Raw genomic sequence first — 21,303 nt, forward strand, 5'->3', positions numbered from 1 at the left:
ATTATAAGAGATCTGGAGACACAGACTGCCAGAATCTCTTCTTCAACTACCACATTGCCACTGTGGCCAGGAAGTCCTTTTATGTGGCACATCTCATTACCAAGTGTTTTGCATCCAGGAAAAAAGAGGTCATCTTCTCTGTGTACTCTTTTCTCATTAGACCAGTCATCAAGTATAATGGCCCATTTGACATGTACTTCACTAGACACTTACAACAGCAGGAGAGGCCACAGAAGTACCTCACAAAGAGGATCCTAGGCATTAAACACATGTCCTACACAGACAGACTCAAAAGATTCCGGCTATTGTCTGTCTCATATCAGCTACTTAGAGGCAATCACTGCTTGACTTACAAAGCCATATCTGATCCAGCTCTTTTAGAAATGCTACATCTACAAACATCCCAATCCCTCCACACCACACACTGCAGAGACCTTGATCTCATTACCACAATCAACACAACATGCTGGAGGGACAGATTCCTCACCCAGAGACTGCACATGTCCTGGAATAGACTTTCCATACACATCAAGCAAAACACCTAGCTGACCCTGTTCCAGATAAATCTTGATGAGTGGATGGGTAATAGAAAGTTCACCCAGGGATCACTCCAGTGGCTCACCTTGATAGAGGTACTTGAAACTAATGCTGGGTGGCACAATGGTAGGGCACTTTTATGAGCTAGGCTTGTAAAATCTCCAGGGCCATTAGCCTAGTACACACCTATGAACCTATAAGGGAATGACATCAGCATGTCAAATATTATCAAAATACTTCTTCCTAGAAACATTTGCCAGATCTGAGAGTAGAACCCCTGCCTATTTAGTTATTTGTACTATAGTATTACAGTTATCGCATGCACTACAGAGATTACCAGGCTGATAATTGGCCAAAGGTGCTGATAAGGTGAATGACATCAGCAGGACTGATAAACTAGGGGAGTGGGTGGAAACTTATCAAAATACTTCTTTTTACAAACATACACACTTACACACCCACACACACATTTGCCGGATCTGAGAGTAGAACCACTGCCTATCTAGTTATTTGTACTATAGTGTTACACAGTTATCACAAATGCTGCAAATCCCACTGTGCTGACAACTGGCCAAAGGCGTTGATAAGGGGAATGGCATCAGCAGGAGTGATAAAATAGTGCACTGGGTGGGAAACTTATCAAAATACTTCTTCTTACAAATATACATACACACTCATTTGCCAGATGTGAGATTAGAACCCCTGTCTAGCTAGTGATGTGTACTATAGCTTTCTGCAGTTATCACATGCACTACAGAGCTTACTGAACTGACAATTGGTCATTAAGGATATCCACACATCCAGGCTAATTGCTCAGCATAATGCTTCTGAGGTTATCCAAGTGCAACTTAACTCTGGGCAAAACTGCAATCCTAATTGTAGCTTGCTACAGATCCTCCACCATGCCCCAGGATTCCCACTCCTCTTTTCTTGATGTACTGGAAAATATTAGGGTTCAACCAAACATCCTACTAATGGGCGATTTCAACTACCCCACCATTAACTGGGAAAACTACGCGTATACCAACTCCTTTGTTCAATGCTTTCTGGAATTCATAAATTCCATTGCCCTGGATCAACTTATCCAAACTCCCAGCAGGGACAACAATATCCTAGACCTAGTCATTATGAACATGAGTGACCAGTGTTCCACACCTGAAGTCAACTCCTCGTTAGTCAGATCCGACCATAAGCTAATTACCCTAGATATCCACATCCCTCCCCACCCCCCCCCCATTAAGGAAACCATGGTAAAACATTTCTCCAAAGCCAACTTCATACTTCTTAAGACAGAAGTGGCAAACTTCATGACACCCATGCAGATGGACAATACAGTTACGACTGCTAAATCCTACACAAATGCACTCTATAAACACTTACATGAATGCATGGATCGTGCTATCCCAAAGAGAACCAAGATGCTATCTTCCAAAAAAAGGAAGTAAATCTGGTGGTACCCTGCCATAAAACTCTACAACAGAAGGAAGAAACTGTTGCAAAAGAGAGTAAAATCCCATGAGTGGAGGAACTCCTTGGTCAGCCTCAGTAAGAAGCTAAGATCCCTTATAAGATCCTCTAAAGCTAGCTACGAAAACAAATTCACCACTGATTCTAAGGACAACCACAAAGCATTCTATAGCTATGTGAAAAATCTCAATGACATCACCCAGATCTGCTCTGAGTTACAGCACAACAGCATGAAAATTACAGAACCAACTGATATTGCCAAGATCCTGGTAGATAGGTTCACTGCTAACTTTACCATCCCTCACTCCCTAAAGGACCCATATCTATACAGGAAGAATGCAGAGTCCATGTAATCACAACTATGCAGGTAAAAGCTGCACTCTCTAAAGCCAAACACGCAGCATCCATAGGACCGGACAATAATCCAGGATGCATTTTACATGAACTTCAGAATGAACTGGCTCCCAACTTAAGCAGCATGTTCAATCATAGCCTCACATCAGGCTTTGTGGCCACAGAATGGTGCAAAGCAACAGTTATCCCAATCCGCAAAGGGGAAGCTACCACTGATCCCGGGAACTATTGCTCTATTAGCCTGACGAGCCTGGTCTGTACAGCCATGGAATGTATCATTATGGAACTCATAAACAAAGACAATGGTAACCTCCAAACTCTGGACCTCACTCAGTTTGGGTTTGTGAAAGGAAGATAATGCCTCCTGAACCTGATTGACTTCTTTGAGGCAGTCACCAAAGTTGTAGATGAGGGTAAGGTGGTTCACACAGCCTATTTTGACCTTGCCAAGGCTTTTGACACCATCTACCATTCTGAAATTATAGATAAACTCACTAAACTAGGTATAAGTCCTTATGTCACAAGATGGGTTGCCAACCGGCTCACTGACAGACCCACACTGTAAAAGTTGCAGACTCCAAATCTGACTTCAAACCAGTGACAAGTGGAGTACCACAGGGTTCAGTCCTGGGACCTCTCCTGTTTGGTATCTACTTCTCTGAGTACAGGCTAACACAGAAGGCCTTTGGCTAATGAAGTTCATAGATGACTGCAAACCAGGAACCATAGTCAAGTCCCCAAATGATGTGTACATCCTACAGAAGGACCTCACAGAGACAGATGCCTGGTGTCAGAGCCATGGCCTCAAGCTCAATGTCAAAAAGTGCATTGTCATCCCCTTTGGTAAAAACTCTATACCCATGAACTACAACATAAGCGGCAGTCTACTTAATGCCAAATGTGTGATAAGAAACCTTAGGACCCAGGTGGACAGTAGTCTCTCCTTTGATAATCACATTGCCACACTAGTCAGGAAATCCTTCTACATGGCACACCTCATCACAAAAGGGTTCTCATCCAGGAAAAAAGAGGCCATTGTTCCCCTCTACTCAACACTCATTAGACCCATTATAGAGTACAATGCCCCTTTTGGAATGTACCTCACAAGACATCTGAAGCAGCTGGAAAGGCCACAGAAGTACCTCACAAAGAGGATTTCTAGCCTCAAACAGATGTCCTGCACTGACCGTCTCAAAGAACTTCAGCTTTACTCCGTAGCATATTGCCTAATCTGAGGTGATCTCTGCCAAACAAATAAAGCTATGTCAAACCCAGAGATGTTGGACATGCTGCACCTAAAGAAATCCCAATCCCTCTGAGCTACATGCTCTAGGGACCTAAACCTTGTCCCCACAATAAACAGGACATTGTGGAGGGATAGATTCCTGTCCAGGAGACTTCCCATACACCGGAACAAGCTACCCATCTATGTCAAGCAAAGTTCCTCATTAGCACTCTTCATGAAAAATCTTGATGAGTGGATGGGAAATAGGAAATACACCCCGGGGATCACTTCTGTGGCTCTGCTCAACAGGGGCACAGGAAAATAACTCTCTTGGGTGGCATAAGCCAGGGAATCTTGTTGGCTAGGCTTACTTAGGCCCTTGGGCCAATAGCCTAGTACCTACCTATGAACCTATAAAGGTGCTGATAAGGAGAATGACATCGGCAGGACTGATAAAGTAGGGTACTGGGAAGTGTTGGGGGTGGGAATGGCTTAAAACTGTTTCACCTACAAACAAACACACACTCCCTCACTGTTGCATACACAACTGTCACACACACACACACACACACACACACACACACACACACACACACACACACACACACACACACATACAGTTTCCAGTTTTGAGATTAGAACCCCCTACCTATCTAGTTATTTGTACTATAACATTATGCAGTCTTCACTTACACTACAGAGCTTATAGGGGTAATTAGTGTCCAATGGTACTTCTAAGGTGAATGACAGCAGCAGATCTTGTGAAGTAGGGCAATGTGAAGTGTGCTAAGTGGGAACAGTTTCCTAATACTTAGACCTACAGACAAACACACACGCGCACACACACACACACACACACACACACACACACACACACACACACACACACACACACACACACAAACACACACAGGCAGGCAATGTGATATTATAAACCCAACCTCAGTACTGTTACACAATGGGGCTCACTTTGTATGCTGGCGTGTGCAATTCTTTACAACTGGTATGCACTGTCCACAGCAGGACATCACTGTATGCCATTTAAGGTATCCTTGTATATGACTCACTCTGTCTGTGTCCGCCCTTGTCTCTCTCTCTCTCTCTCTCTCTCTCTCTCTCTCTCTCTATCACTGTCTGTCTCTCAGTTCCCCACATCTATGTGTGTATATGCTTGACATATGTTATTTGTTGCCCATATATATGTGTGTGTGTGTGTGTGCGTGCGTGTGTGTGTGTGTGTGTGTGTGTGTGTGTGTGTGTGTGTGTGTGTGTGTGTGTGTGTGTGTGTGTGTGTGTGTGTGTGTGTGTGTGTGTGCGTGTGTGTGTGCGTGTATCTCATGTAACAGATGCAGATATATCACATATGGGCTGCCTACAGCTAGCTAAGGGTAATCCTGTCTGATGCTTTTGTGTGGGGACAGTAGAGGTGCACATAGCTGTCTGTATGCACAGACATAATACACAATACAGTCACATATGTAAGTTCCAACATGTCCTGTGATTCTCTAATTGTAGGAGCATGCCCAGTGTGCCCTTCTATAGTTAGAGTGGGACTCCATTCCAGAGATAGGTGTACTCCAGTCCAGGATTTTGTGTGCTACAGCCATACCTCTCAGGAGTACACAGGACTTTCGTCAGGGTACTTGTTTTGTTTAGCAGACATTTTCTGACATATCTGTAGTCTGACACTGCAATGTATTGTGTCATTACCTAGTGCCAGCTATCCTCAAATCATCACAGTGCTATAACAGAGGAATACTAGTTGCATGATGCATAGACCAATATTATGAGGGCAGCTATGTACATTCTTGCCCAACAAGGCCATTTGTGAGGTGTGGCTACAGCCAGTTTAGTAATAACATGGCTGTGTAAACAGTCCAGCAACCTGGTGATATACTGGCTGGGGATCCTGCTTGTGTGGTATCTTTCTAACCTGAGATGTCATATCCTTGTGTGGGCACACCTCTCACCTGTACCTTTTTTGGCAGGTTGTTGAGGTGTTTGGCTAGAGGTTTCATCCCTTCTACTTAAACTTGCATTTTTATGGCAAGTTAGTTATATATAATTGAAGAGTGATATTACAAAATAATGACAGACATTACTGTTTCAGACTACAAAACCTTCAGACAATTCCTGCTACTGCAAACCTCTCACCCTCCCAACTTTCTCAGTATGTAAGGACGATATTTACAACACATGCAAATCATTGTGCCTTTGTTCCATTTTTCTTTCTGCCCTTGAACAGACATCTTGCTGTCAGAGGTTGGGAGTTATGGGTGTGCATACAGAGTGCATTCAGCTGTGCAGTCATGTCCATTATATGTAAAAGCAAACATAAGAAAACAGGATTATTGAGAATGACCACTGGCAACAGTACCAAAAAAACACTTGTATTCACAAAAGCCATGGCACCTCAGCTACACATCCTTCAAGATGTTACTAATATGTGTAGCATATTCCACATAGCACTGTGACTTCCAGATATGTCAATGGCAGAGCAGTGGGTGTCACTGACATGCATAACAGTTGGCACTGCAGTTATCTGCACATGGCCCTGTCAAAGACAGCACTGTACCTAGGGCACTACAAGATGACTGCCAGGAGAATGTGCTGGCCAGATCCAGACAGTATTAACCAAACATCCACCTAGCTCACTGACCCGTGCATATTGTGGACAGGCAACATGTTTTCATGTGTATTGGTACAGCCCTGACAATGTATGCTATGCTGCTATTTCCCTGCAAACATACATGTTACTGCATTTGTGTGGGTATATGGGTGGGGCACACCTGTCAATTGTACACATTTGCACAGATTGTGCTGATATTTGCTTTACATTTTGGTTCCATTTACCATACTACTGTGCCTTGTCTTGTCCACTAGAGGCATATCAGTTAAGAGCACAGGTCAGATTGTACTGGCATACATTTGCATTTCAGACTTCTTACCCTTCATAGTCTTACTGCAACTGCAGGTCCTGCTGTGCCATCACTGTGTGAGTCTGTAGGTAGGTAATTCAACATTACCATCATTTGTGTGCCTTTACCAGACATTTCTCTGTGGTTTTCTACAGCTGACTTGCTGTGTGGTGTGAGGGATGGTTATTGGTCCCCCACACTGACATTCGTGCCTGTGATCTATGATCCCAGTTAGTTGCCCCCACACATATACTGCAATGGGATTTGCCACCTTGGGTACTACTACATAGTGTGTGGAGGCCAGTTTTGGCCAGACAATTCCTGGTGTCCCACATAGCTGTCAGTTGTGTGTTGCCATCCCAGTAGGCTACTCCATTCCCTTGCATGCATGCAGCATTACCATAGACATGCTAGCAAAACATACTAATCCATTCATTTATTGTTAAGAAGACTGACTTACCTTGCGCTTGCAGCAGTTCTGAGGACAGTGCTTGATGGCCGCCAGTGTTGGATGCAGACAGTACACTGCCTATACATGGTATGTTACAGGTAATGTGATGTGTGTGTCATCCATTTTACTGTGTGTGTGAGTCAGAGAGAGATGTCAGTCCTTGGATTCCCTACAGTGTCAGTGTTTGTGCTATGAGTTGCCTCTTTGCCAAGGCCTGAGCATACTAGGCATGCTTCCATCTGCCTACAGGTGCAGGCTCAAGGGCCTCCTCTTCTGAGTCCCTCTGTGCCTGTGGGGACCTTGGCAATGGTGGTGGGCTGTTTGGCCCTTCCCTGTGCTGCTCCTGCTGCAGCTGTTTCTGCAGGATCCTATTTTGTAGCATGGCACATACTATGAATATGTGTGCACATGTGGCTGGACTGTACTGCAAGGCTCCACCAGATATGTCAAGGCAGCAGAACCATGACTTGAGCATCCCAAAAACATGCTCTATAATTATCCTGGTTTGTGCGTGTGCCTCATTATGGAGTTCTTGTGTGGGTGTCTGTGCATTTCTGATGGATGTCATCATCCATGGCTCCATTGCATAGCCAGCATCCCCCACCAGATGACCATATGGTATGCCCCCACCAGCAAATGCCTAGTACAGCTGTGACGAATGCCAGATGTGGGAGTTGTAATAGCTTCCAGGGCTGCTAGCACACACATTTATGATAATGCCTTGGGCATTGCAAATGAACTGGCAGTTCGGGGTGAATCCTTTGTCGTTTGTGTAGACCCTACCCTGTTCACAGAGTGGTGCTTTGATGTGGATGTGTGTGCAGTCTATGGCACCCAGTATCTTTGGGTATTCTGCTACACAGTGGAAGAAACACATATTGCTGCTCCTCTCTTCACGGGTGTTGGGAAGTAAATGTGCTCACCGGCATGTGGTAGCATGGCATCCAGGAACTGGTGGAGTATCCTGGATGCAGATGCCTGTGAGACCCCCATGATGTCCCCAGTAGATCTTTGGAAAGTACCTGTAGCTGGAATTCTTATGGATACACAAACCTTGGTATCCACTGGGATGGGTTCCCCTCTGTTGGTTCTAGGTCTGAATTGAGGCTGGCACAGCTCGGTGATTTGTTGAAGTATGTCTCTGTCCACACTGTAGTGCTGTACTCTGTCCAGATCATGTAGCCCCTGGTAAGTTACCCTGGGTCTGAACACTCTTCTCCTCCTCCTTGGTCTGTGGTAGTTTCTACGTTATCCTCCTCTAAGCCCTCAGCCTCTAGCACATACTGATAGATCAAAGCAATGGCAACCCCTAACATTTCTCTAGTTAGAATTCCCCCACATGTGTACACCAATGGTGCAGAGTCTGGATTAAAACCAGACTGTAAGGTGTTTCCATACTTTATATTGTGCTGCAGATGTTGCCTGTGTGATTGGCTGACTATGATGCATTCCACCTGACAGCTATGTTATTTTGTACTTGATTGCTTTAATTCTGCTATATTCCTTTTTTTTTTCTTTTTTTCCCTTCCCATTTCCACCACTTTTAAGCCCCAAGGTGTGCTGGGCAAACTCGTTGCCCAAATGTAAACAGTCCTGCTATTTATTTCAGGGAGGATGTTTGTTTTAGACCTGGTGCATGCCACGCAAACTCATTCAGCTAATGTAGACATGAAGAAATGGCCCTCCCCTGGGCGTGAACATGCTTCTCAGTTTATGGAATAAGTCAATGCAGCCTCAGACACACCCCCTTGCTTAGCTGTGCTTAGCTAAGCTTATCTCTGCACCATGAGGGCTCCAATGTGCTTACAACATGCCTAAAACACACTCTTTTCATATCTGTTGCTCCTCCTAGTTACACTATCATGCTAGATCTCCTACACGGTTAGGTGTAGTTTGGGACTTAGAAGATTTTTGTGATTCAGTAAATTTCTCCTTATTTGCATACCCCACTGACTTAGTCCATAGTTACTGTACTAACATGGAGCCTTTCCCCTTGACAGCCAGTGTTCCCTGGTATTGTTTTGATTCTGCATGCCATAGACTATAATGGAAAAATGCAGATTTCCCCTAAAATTGAGTTTCCTCATTTTCTTTTTTTATTTTCGGCACAATCCCATTTGTTCACCACTGCCATATGCTTAAATGGCTGAGATCGGCCAAAAAACAAAACTTTGATTTTTATAAGAAATAATCAGTTTTCCATGCCAGTGGCCATATATTTGGTCATTGGCATGCCTAAACACTATAATATATGCTTTTTTGTGAGCTGTCATGCCTCCATTTTGTAATTTGCAGAAATGTATTCTGTTAGTAACCGAATACATTTCTGCAAAGAACACTTTTCTTGCACAGATACCTGGCTGCTTGGTGAATCACTAATTCACCTCATTTACATGGTTTTCACCAGCAAATGAGGTAATTAGCATTCTGCAGTCATATCCATGCAGGAACAGTGTAGGCACGTTCGTGTACACCAGATCAGCTGTTTGCTGGATCGCTCGGCGGTCATATTCCATGCAGGAACGGCTACACTGTTAATGCACGGATTTTTCAGCTTAATTAATCCCAGGGAGCATCTCAACACATCATATATGAAGACTACAGAAGAGATATATGGTTAAGCTGGGTATGGAAATAAGGTCCATAAGGAAAGGTGATGGTAGAATGCTGAAGTCTAGGAAGTCATCCAAAGAAAGGAGGAATACAGAAAGAAGTCAGATATGGAAAGGACTTATCAGGCTAATTCTGAATACTGGATGGCCAACAAAAAAGCTAAGACAGCAGTTGCAATGACAAAGAACAAGGTGTCAGATAAGCTCTCTGGGGATTAGAATATGGGCCAGTCCAAAAGTTGTATTTAAGAAAAACACAATAATATAGCACAACTGGACAACTGTGGGTATATACCACATATTTAACCACTGGGACATTACAGCCTCCTCTGTTTGTGCACTACAGGTATTAAAGCAGAAGAATTGTGACACGCAGGACATCCTCTGTTGGCAATATCTCCAACTGCGGTCATACTTTCATATAAACAAAGTTGGTAAATAATAAATGGGTTGTTTGTCTACATATCACTAATCATAACTAACTATGGTCACAGGATATGTAATGCACCTAGTTTGATTCAGTTATATAAGTGCGTGGTGAAAGCAAAACAGGGTCCAGTTTTACAAGCAAGAGCTAAATGGGATACACTTTTACATTGTTCTCCTGTGTCTTATCCTGGTCACTCATAGCTTGCATATTATACCTATATAAAGCTGTTTCATGCCTTGTACCTATATTAAGATAGACTGAAGATTTATACCAAAAGAAACAGCTTATATATGAATAGCTTATCAACAAAGGGACTGTGTCTAGATCTAGGGATGTCATTGTCCCCTTTACTCACCCATCATTAGGCCAGTCATTGAATATAATGCCCCCTTTGGCATGAATTTGTCCAAATACATGCAACAACTGGAACACCCATAGAGAAACCTTACTAAAAGGATACAAGGCCTAAACAGCATGTCCTACATGGACTGACTGAAAGCCCAGTCACTATACTTGTTATCTTACAAACTGCTAAGAGGTGACCTGTGTCTGGCATACAAGGCATCCTTCAACCCATTATTGATGGATTTTCTGCAGATTAGCAAGAGAAATGGCATCATAAGTACTCAATGAAGGGATCTAAGCGCATTTCTCTTCAGTCTACCCTAATATAATGTCTTCTGCAACATCAACAGAACAGTTTAGCAGGGCAAGTATATCTTGCAGAGGGCACCACTGCTCTGGAATAGACTCACCATCCAAATAAAACAAGTTTCATCCCTGTCCACATTTAAATGCAACTTGGACCTATGGATGAGAAACAGAAAATGTACCCAAAGAGTATCCCTGTACTACTAATGGACACAGGCAACTTATGCTTTATTTCATGCATGGATCCCCTCAAATTATCTATGGTATGATCACAGTTATTCTCATTAGGGGTAATATAGAATTATTTACCACGGGATATATAAGGCTATTTTCTAACCAAACGGGAAGGTTAATTTGACAACATAAAGGGAAACTGTCTAGGCTTAAAATGGCCATCAAGGGCTGCTAGCCTTGTACTTACCTATGAACCTATGAAGAAATATTAATGCATGATGGAGATGTGCTTTGGTGCATGATAGTTATCTTCTTATGATATGGGAATGTAAGGAAATAAGAATTTCTGGAGTTGGACAAAGAACAGATAAGGCGGACCATGAAATTATCTTTACAACATAATAATAATGATGTTTATTTTTAGCTATTAAATATAAGAACACTGAGAATTAAATATATATTGTCCCTGTATTTTGATTTTTTACCACTGTATTTAAATAGTAGAATAATGAGAAATCAGACTGTCAAAATTATTTTTGAAAAACTTTTCAGTTTCAGTTTATAGTTAGATAGAAAAGGTCAGTCAGAGATGCCAATTGATTTCTTTTATATATGCTCTATGTATAATTCCTAAATATAGTATTTTATTTTATGAAACAGGTCAAACACTTTGAGTGAGGGACAGATGACTGGATAAAAATGGTAAAGAGGGACAGATGACTGGATAAAAACAGTATAGTATCACATGATCCATAACTAATGAAGGGGATTAACTCTCACAGGGGTTGTGGATGAGAAAGTATGCAATCTTATGAAGTTATGTAACATTTTATACTGAAAGGAAAAATCATAAAAATGTCACTTCAAGTATTTAGAAAGATAGTAGGAGTTATTCCTTCTTATAAGTTCTTCTAATGTAGTTAAGAGTGATGACAAGCAGATTAGAATATTTCTGTTTTCTATAGCATGTTGTGTCTTTAGGTAAATTTAGCCACTTAGTTTAGATGGCAGTTATTTTCTACAGTTATTTACAATGCCTTTCTCTCAATAGTGTATTTCTTATGGTGAGGATTATTGAATCAACCAGAAAAAAATTATTTCATAATTTTAAATTTACAGTGGTTGAAAAAGTTTCTCCGAATACTAGATGGGGACCATGGCCACTTTTCCTTGAGACGACGGAGCTCTATTGGCAGCTGTGGCTTAATGCAGGCTACTTCCCCAGTCTTAGGTTCATAGGTTCATTGGCAGGTAGTAGGCTGTCTGCCCCAGGGCCTATATAAGCCTAGCCATAAGGATTCCAATGTATTTTCCTGTGCCCCTGTTGAGCAGAGCCACAGAAGTGATCCCCAGGGTAAATTTCCTATTTCCCATCCAGTTGTCCAGATTTTTCTTAAAAAGGGCCAATGAAGTGCTCTGTTTGACATGAATGGGCAGCTTGTTCCAAGTTCTGTTTATTGTAGTGACAAGGTTAAGGTCCCTGGAGCGTGTGGTCTGAAGGGATTGGGATTTTTCTAAGTGTAGGCATGTCCAACAGCACTGGGTTTGACATGGCTTTGTATGTTAGGCAGAGATTACCTCTGAGTAGGTGATATGCGATGGAGTAGAGCTGGAGTTTCTTAAGAAGGTCTGCATAGGGCATCTGTTTGAGGAGAGTGATCCTCTTTGTGAGGTATTCTGCAGTCTTTCCACTTGCTGCAAATGCCTTGTGAGGTACATCCTAAATGGGGCATTGTACTCTATAATAGGTCTAATGAGGGCTGAGTAGAGGGGGGGCAATTACCTCGTTTTTTCTTGATGGGAAACCTATTGTGATGAGGTGTGCCACACATAAGGACTTCCTGACCACTGTGGCGATGTGGTTATCAAAGGAGAGACTACTGCCTACCTGTGTCCCTAGGTCTCATATCACACTTTTGGTGTTGAGTGATCTACCACCTAAGTGGTAGTTTTTTGGCACAGGGTTTTTCCCATAAGGAATGACTATGCATTTTTTCGTATTGAGCTTGAGGCCATGGCTTTGATACCAGACATCTGTCTCAGCGAGACCCTTGTGTAGAATGTCCACATCCTTAGGGGATTTAATAATGGCTCCCAGTTTGCAGACAACTGTGATCTTTGTTAGCCATAAGCCCTCTGTACTGGCTTGGACTTCAGAGAAATAGATGCCGAACAGGAGGGGACCCAGGACTGAACCCTGTGGTACTTCACTTGTCACTGGTCTGTAGACGGATTTGGAATTGGCTACTTTCACGGTATGGGTTCTGTCAGTGAGCCAGTTGGCCACCCATTGCATGACAAAGGGATTTATGGCCAGTTTTGTGAGTTTATCAATGATACCAGAGTGGGGGATGGTGTCAAAGGCCTTGTTGAGGTCTAGGTAGGCTGGGTGAACTGCCTTACCCTCATCCATGGCTTTGGTGACTGCTTCAAAGAAGTCAATCAAGTTTAGGAGACATGATCTACTTTTCACAAACCCAAACTGGGTGGGGGTCCATAGTTTGCAGGTTACCTATGTCTTTGTTTATAAGTTCCATGATGATATGTTCCATAGCATTGCAGATCAGACTCGTCAGATTGATGGGTCGGTAGTTCCCAGGGTCTATGGTGTATACCAACTCTTGTGCTCAATGTTTTCTGGAATTCATAAATGCCAACACCTTGGATCAACTTATCCACACCCCCACCAGGGGCAGCAATATCCTAGACCTGGTCATTACCAACATGGGCAACTGGTGTTCCACAACAGAGGTCAATTCCTTGTTGGTCAGATCCAACCACAAGCTAATCACCCTAGACATCCACATCCAACCCCCACCCCCGACCCCCCATTAGGGAAATGACCGTAAAAAAATTTCTCCAAAGCCAACTTCACGCTTCTTAAAACAGAAGTGGCAAACTTCACGACATCCATGCTGACGGACAATAGAGGTACGACTGCTGAATCCTATACAAATGCACTTTATAAGCACTTACATGAGTGCATGGATCATGCAATCCCTAACAGAGCCAAGATGCTATCCTCCAAAAAGTCCCCTGCCATAAACAAACTCTACAACAAAAGAAAGAAACTGTTGCAAAAAAGAGTAAAATCCCATGATTGAAGGAACTCCATGGTTAGCCTCAGTAAGAAGCTGAGATCCCTCATAAAAGCCTCCAAAACTAGTTATGAAAGCAAAATTGCCACTGATTCTAAAGACTACCACAAAGCATTCTATAGCTATATCAAGAATATCAATGGCAACACTCAGATCTGCTCTGAGTTACAGCACAATGGCACTAAATATACAGAACCAACTGATATTGTCAACATCCTGGCATATAGGTTCAGTGCTAACCTTACCCCTCTCTCACCCCCTAAAGGGCCCATCTCTATACCGGAAGAATGCAAAGTTCCTGTAATCATGGCTGCACATGTAAAAAACACACTCTCCAAAGCCAAGAACACAGCATCCATGGGACCTGACAATATCCCAGGCTGCGTTCTACATGAACTACAGCACGAACTGGCACCCCACCTAAGTACCATGTTCAGTCATAGCCTCACCTCAGGCTTTGTGCTTACTGAATGGTGCACAGCAATGGTTATCCCACTACACAAAGGGGGAGTCACCACGGACCCTGGGAACTACCGCCACATTAGCTTGACAAGCCTGGTCTGCAAGACTATGGAACGTATCATCATGGAACTTATAAACAATGACATTGGTAATCTTTAAACTCTGGACCCTACCCAGTTCGGGTTTGTAAAAGGCAGATCATGTCTCCTAAACCTGATAGACCTCTTTGAAGCGGTCACCAAAGCTGTAGATGAGGGTAAGGTGGTTCACACAGCCTATCTAGATCTCTCCAAGGCATTCGACACCACCCCCCACTCTGGAATTATAGATAAACTCACTAAACTAGGTATAAATCCCTATGTCACAAGATGGGTTGCCAACTGGCTCACTAACAGAATCCACACCTATCTAATGTTTATGTGAAACTTTTATGCGTTGGTCTAAAAAGTGTATTGCCCCTTCAGGATCCCAGTTTGGGAAGGAGGCTTACAGATCATATGATCTTACTGCTTGATTAATTTTTCAAAAATGATATTTAAACTGCTATAGTGCTTTATACTGTGTCTGAAGAAGTTTTAAGACTTTACAATGAAAGCACTCATCTGTTATTGCTGAATAAACATTCCAGTACCATCTGTTCCAATGCCTAATGTCTTTTTTTTCAGTAATGAAAGATACTCTCAGCACAGAGGTCACAGGGCTTACTGGGGTTAGTAGGTTTATGCAGTTACATTAATAAAAATAAAAGAAATGCTGAGGCCATTCATAGTGTAAAGATCTATCTAGAGGAAACAATATCAAATTAATTTAATAAGACAAATAATAAATCCTGTAAAGAAACTGCATAGAAAATGGTGAATCCCTGATTGTGAGCAAGAAAAGGTGATTTTCTTTAATTACTGCCATGTAAGAGACTGCCCCTTAATCTGACAGTACATCACTACAAGTACATACAAAAGTAAGAAAATAAGGTAAATCAAAATGAAAACTATAAAAACTCATCTTATATAGTAACAGCAAGCACAAAAGAAAGGACCCATGCTCCAAGAAATATATGAATTTTGTTGAGTAGAAACTGTAATAAATTTTCAAACTGTTTATCTTCATGTCGTTTAACGTTTTCTGTTCATCTCTCATTTTCAGCTCCTGTGAAAGAAAACTGCAGTTCTGTGTATCATGCATAATGAACAGTATGATTCCAGCAACAACTACAAAATATCTTACAGAGTCAAAACTTTAGTTTTAAAAGTCTATGATATAAATGCTAATATGCTTAAAGAATCTTGGAGCCACATGCCTAAGAAACAAAAAAACTGGTATTAGAAGATTGGGCTGCATGATCATTTTTGGTATTATCATTTTCTGCCATTGTCTAACAAGTGAAATGCACACAGGCTTAATAGAACATCCCTTCAGTTTAAATATTACAAAATAAACTCATTTACTCATATTTTTCTATAAAATAAAAATTAAAAGGCATAAAGTAACCTCATAAAAAGACTCCATACCACCTACAGTGCATCATGTTTCCAGAAAAACTGTGCAACCTTCTAACACTCAGAGAACTGATGAGATAATCTGTTAGGTAAGTGTATAATGGATTCATTAAAAGTTACATAACTATTATAAACAACCTCCAAGGTTATAATAAGTGAAAGTAGTGGTTAAATAACTGCCATTTATGGAAATAGTATAAATCCTTATTAATAAAAATCAAATAATGCTGAATGACCAACATAAGGAAGTAAACATTAAAAAATCGAAGCCAAGCATCCTGCTGGTAGAGCAAGCAAACTGTTTTATATACTGCTCACCATTATTGAAAACATATGTTTAAAATAGCTGAATCTCATGTATTAAATCTATTATATAGTTTACAAGGATTCTAACAGAATGCTGATGTGCCCTATCATTTCACCAGTTAAAAAGTTGGCCATTAGGGTCACTCTTTCAGACATGTTTAAGAGGAGGCCCATACAAGCATGTAAATGTTGTTTACTTAAAATGTCAGCCACACAGTATTATACTCCTGTGGAATAAGACATAGTTAAGAAAGATAATAACTATGAACATGTTTTAACTACAAATCAATAGAACAAGAAAAATAGTGTGTTATTTGTTGTGTGGTGGTAGTAGTTGGGTCACTGGCTCATTAAATAACATTATATGCTTTTTGTATGTCAGAGTCAAAAGTATATTCTAATATCTTGGGTAGACTCAAGAATGTTTCCTTTCATTTGAGAAAAACTCACTTTGGTAGGGGTTAAGACCTTATGTTCTAGACCAGTACTCCAGCTTTAATTAGGCTCCTTACATATGGTACACACCTTATTTTGTACATTGATACAGAGTAACTATTTTCCCTCTAGATTTAATTAAGGCTATGGCATTAAACAGACTCTAAGGTGACCCATTGGTTCCATCCATTTCAACTGAATGAGCTCTGATTTTTAGAATAGTCCATGCTCTATGTATTGTGTAGTCACCATTTTTCTCAGGCTACCACAGTAGGACCCAAACTATATCTAACTAATGTGTACACAAACATTTTAATAATAAAGTGACAAACGACTTTCAAAGGCCTGAGTTTTCCCCATCCACTGCCCCTTCCTAATATGATGCTTTGCCTATCTAGTCCAAATCTGCATTGCATTACTATGCCAGATCAGTTCTGTTACAGATCCAGGAATCACTAATTATTGCATCCCACAGGATTCCAAGCACTTTAAAATGTTTTTCTTCAGCAGGGATTCCAGTTTAGAAAAAGCTGAGTGTTTGCCATGGGTTGTTGATGAGTCATTTTATACATGAAAATCCAAACAGCTTCATTCAAATGCTTTCCCTTTTCACAACATAGTATGCTTTTCTTCCATCTAATTTAAGCAAAGCACATGACAAAGTGATGACTTGATTAAAATAGTTTATTTTTGTATTTATTTTCTCTAATAATTTTTAGCAGTATTATAGGTTTATACAAGGCTACTTATCAGAGAGACATTTCACAAACAAAATATAAAGAAATGAGAGCAATAACAAAGTGGTTCAAATTAATTACATAGAAAAAAACTTTATAATATATACACACACATTCTAGTGAACAGGCACAGTGCAATGCACAGTAAATCATAGTATAATATACAATATATACAATATTTATTTTATTTATTTGGCATTTTTTAACCGGGTTTGTCCAGCTGAGCCAGAAGCCCATTCTCAGTGGAGACCAGAGGAGAAAAGCTCTGAGGTAGTTACATACATAAATTCAAAAAATTACAGTTTAAACATATAATCTGAGTCAATACATAGTAGCTGTAGTGAAAAGAAAAAAAAGACAAAAAGAAAAAAAAAACAAGCATAAATCTGTATATACAATACAGTTTTGGAAGTTTGCAGTTTACAGGGAGAAACATCTCTGAGTACACCATCAAATTATATCTAGGAAACATCTTAGACTGTGTACAGTACATATGTATGTTTGAGTCTCGGTAATCTGAGGATAGAAAATAGGTTTAGGAGGAAACACACTAAGAAATTTAGTACTAGTAAAGTGTAGAAACATGAAACAACAGGTTACACTGTATGTAAGGGGTGGTGAAAGCCACACACACTCTGGCTAGGCTTATAAATGCCCTAGGGCAGATAGCCTAGTATGAACCTATGAACCTATGTAGAATCAGGAGAAGGTAAGAGGTGACATTATTAAGTAAAACGAGATATGTGAGAAAGGAGATTAAGGGAAGAGAGAACTGTGAGGGTGCTTATGTAGGAAGAGGCAAAGACCTGCACCAACAATGAGATGTAAGGCTGAGAAAAGATGAAAGACTTTTAGGTAGGTTCCTAACATGGACAGATCCATGAATTAAGGAGAAACAGTTTTAGTTGCTTTTTGAATTGATTAGTGTTCAAGGTGTTTCTAATGTGAGAAGAAAGTTTATTACAGGCTAGGGACACATTGTCATTGTAGAGGAATTTACTTATGTTTTGTTGGGCTTACAAATGGCAAGCAGTTGCTGTTCAGAGCTTCTGAGAGGTCTGGAGGGTCTAGTATGAAACTAGTGATGAGAGGGAGGGGCAGGGAATAGGTTTGTAGAGGATGGAGTGGGTGATTTGTAGTTGTGCTAAAAGTAGCTGATAGGGGAATTCTGGCCAATGGAGTTGTTTTCATGAAATGCAATGGTGAGATCTATAAGGTTGGTTATTGGCAGATTAGGTGATTTTATTATAGGTTTGCTCTAGTTGAGAGATTAAGGTGGATTGAAGGTTTGTAAGAATGGGAACAGCATAGAGTAGGCCTGGTAGAAGGAAGACTCTCGCTAGGGTTAGTTTAGCTTCAGGAGTAAGGAATTTTTTGTTATGATACAATAATCCTAATTTTTGGTGGGTCTTCTTGATGCAATGGTGAATATGGTGGTCGAATTTAAGCTGGTCATCTATAATGGTGCCAAGGAGTTTTGTGTAAGGATCTGCTGTGATGATAGTATTATCTACAGAGGAGATGGAGAAGGTGGATTTAAGAATTCATGATTTAGGAATAGTAAGAGTTTAGTTTTCTTAGGGTTTATGATAAGCTGGTTTTCATACAGCCATTTTTCGATGGTATTGAAAGTGTTTTGAGCAAAGGAAAGGAGCTGAGGCAAGTTATTTGAGGATGTGATAAAAGTTGAGTCATCAGCATACTGGATAAGAGTAGAGTGGTTGCAGGCAGAGTAGAGATTGTTGGTAAAGATATTAAATAGAAGGGGGCCTAGGATGGAGCCCTGGGGGACCCTTGTATTTACTGGTAAAAAAGGCTAGCATGAATAAGCCATCGGACAGACTGTAGTCTATTAGAGAGGTAGCTGGAGAATGACTGCACGCAGCAGGAGAGAGGTTAAGATCAGTTAGTTTTGTTAGAAGTCTAGAGTGAGACACAGTATCAAAAGCTTTGGATAGGTCAAGGAAAAGACAGGATACAAGTCAGTTATTGTCTCTGGCCTCAGTAGCAGTATGTCTGAAAGAAAGGAGGGCAGTAGCAGTACTGTGGTTAGGCCCGAAACTCTTTTGTATGGGTGTTAAGAGGTTTTCCTGTATAAGTTTTTTAAGGAGTTGAAAGTGGATACACTTTTCTAGAATTTTAGAAAGAGGAGATAAGATGGCTATTGGGTGGAAGTTAGAGGGGTCTGTTTAGTTACCTCCTTTGTGCAGTGGTATGGTAAAGAAGGACTTCCATATGTTAGGAACTGTGTTTTCTTGAATTGATCTGTTAATGAGTATACAGATGGGAAAGACTATGGAGTCAGAAGCAAGTTTGAGGAAAAGGGGGCATAGTTTATCAGCAGATGGGGAACACGGCTTAAGTTTATGGAGAAGAGATTTAATATAGGAGGTGGAAACAGATTTAAGGCTGAAAGGGGTTTTATTAGTATTGGTAGGAGGAGAGTGTGATGAACCAGTGTTATGTTCAGAGTGAGTTAGTTTATGGATGGTGTCTATGAAGTTGTTATTGAGGAGGATTGCTGTCTCAAGTGGTGAGTTGTTAGGGAAGGGGTTTGGGATAGAGGATTTACCGGGGAGTAGGATTTTATTAATAGTGGACTATAATCCTTTAGGGTTGGACAGGTGATTGGTTTGAGATGAATTATAAAAGTCTTTCTTGTCTTCATAAATGCATTTTTTGTAAGGTTTCTAATCTCCTGTAGCAGGATTTGGGATTTGGTTTTCAGCCAGGCTTTCCATATACTATTCCTTTTGTGCATGAGGATATGAGTCTCTCTAGATAACCAAGGTGCAGAATTGGCTTGAATCCTAATTTTTCTTTTGTGAACAAGTGAGTCTAAGATACTGAGGAGAGTTTGGTTGAATACTTCTATGGCTTTACAAAGGGGAAAGTGGTGAAGGAAGGACCAATTTATGGATGCTAGAGTAGACTTAAAGGAGTCAACATTAAAAGAAGATAGTTTACTGCAGTCTCTGTAAAAGTGGGATCTAGGTATAGGAATGGAGTATCTTTGGATGTGGATGGGAAGGTGATCACTAAGGGAGTCAGGCAGGGTGCTGGGGTTGTGGTAGAGATAGGGGCTGTTTGTGAGTATCCAGTCAAGGAAATAGTGGTACCAGTATTTTTATTAAAATGAGCAGGGGATGTGAAAAGTTGTCTGAAGCCATGGAGATTTATACTTATACTGGGGGAGTCAGACATGAACTTTGACCAGTGTATGCTAACATCTCCTAGAAGAATAGTTTCATAGGAGATGTGCTCAGTCAGCCAGGCGAATATGTTTTCCAGGACAGGAATATCATTGCTTGGTGGGATGTAAATTGAGGGAATAGCAAATTTTTGTGGGAGTTAAGGTGACAATTTAATATGATTAGTTCAGCGGGGTGAACGCTTGGTATCAGTGTTTGCAAGGGGGGAGAGATTAAGTAAGTTTAAATAGAGAATAACAACACCACCACCTCTTCTTGTTTGTCTGTCCAATCGAAAGATGTTGTAACCTTGGGGAAGTATCTCATTACTGGCTATGTGTAATTTTAGCCAGGTTTCTGTTAATGTTAAATATGGGGAGATTGTTGGACTATCCAGTAGTGTAAGTCAGTGATTTTATTGAGAAGGATCTGTATATTAATAGAGAAGATGTCTAGGGTTTTTTGAGTGTTGTGGTGCAGGGTAGGGAGGGGTGTGTTTGGAAGAGAAAGTGGTGAGGAGGAGTGGAAGCTAGGGTTGGTTGAAGGGGGTGATGGGCCTGAGTTGGGGTGAATATCATCGGCTAGGAGGAGTGTGCTAGTAAAGTGTGTCGGATGTTGTGAGTGAGATGTATATGGGCTAAGGAGGAGAAATTTGACTTTGTCCTTGGTGTGCATAGGAGAAATACATTTTATTTTATAAAGCTGAAACAGGGAGGTAGTAAAGATTGATGGGGAGATGTAAAATGAAAGAGGTGTATT

The sequence above is a fragment of the Protopterus annectens genome, chromosome 7.part0 (genome assembly GCF_019279795.1).
Source record: "Protopterus annectens isolate FY-2018-M chromosome 7.part0, PAN1.0, whole genome shotgun sequence".
Classification (NCBI taxonomy): Eukaryota; Metazoa; Chordata; order Ceratodontiformes; family Protopteridae; genus Protopterus; species Protopterus annectens.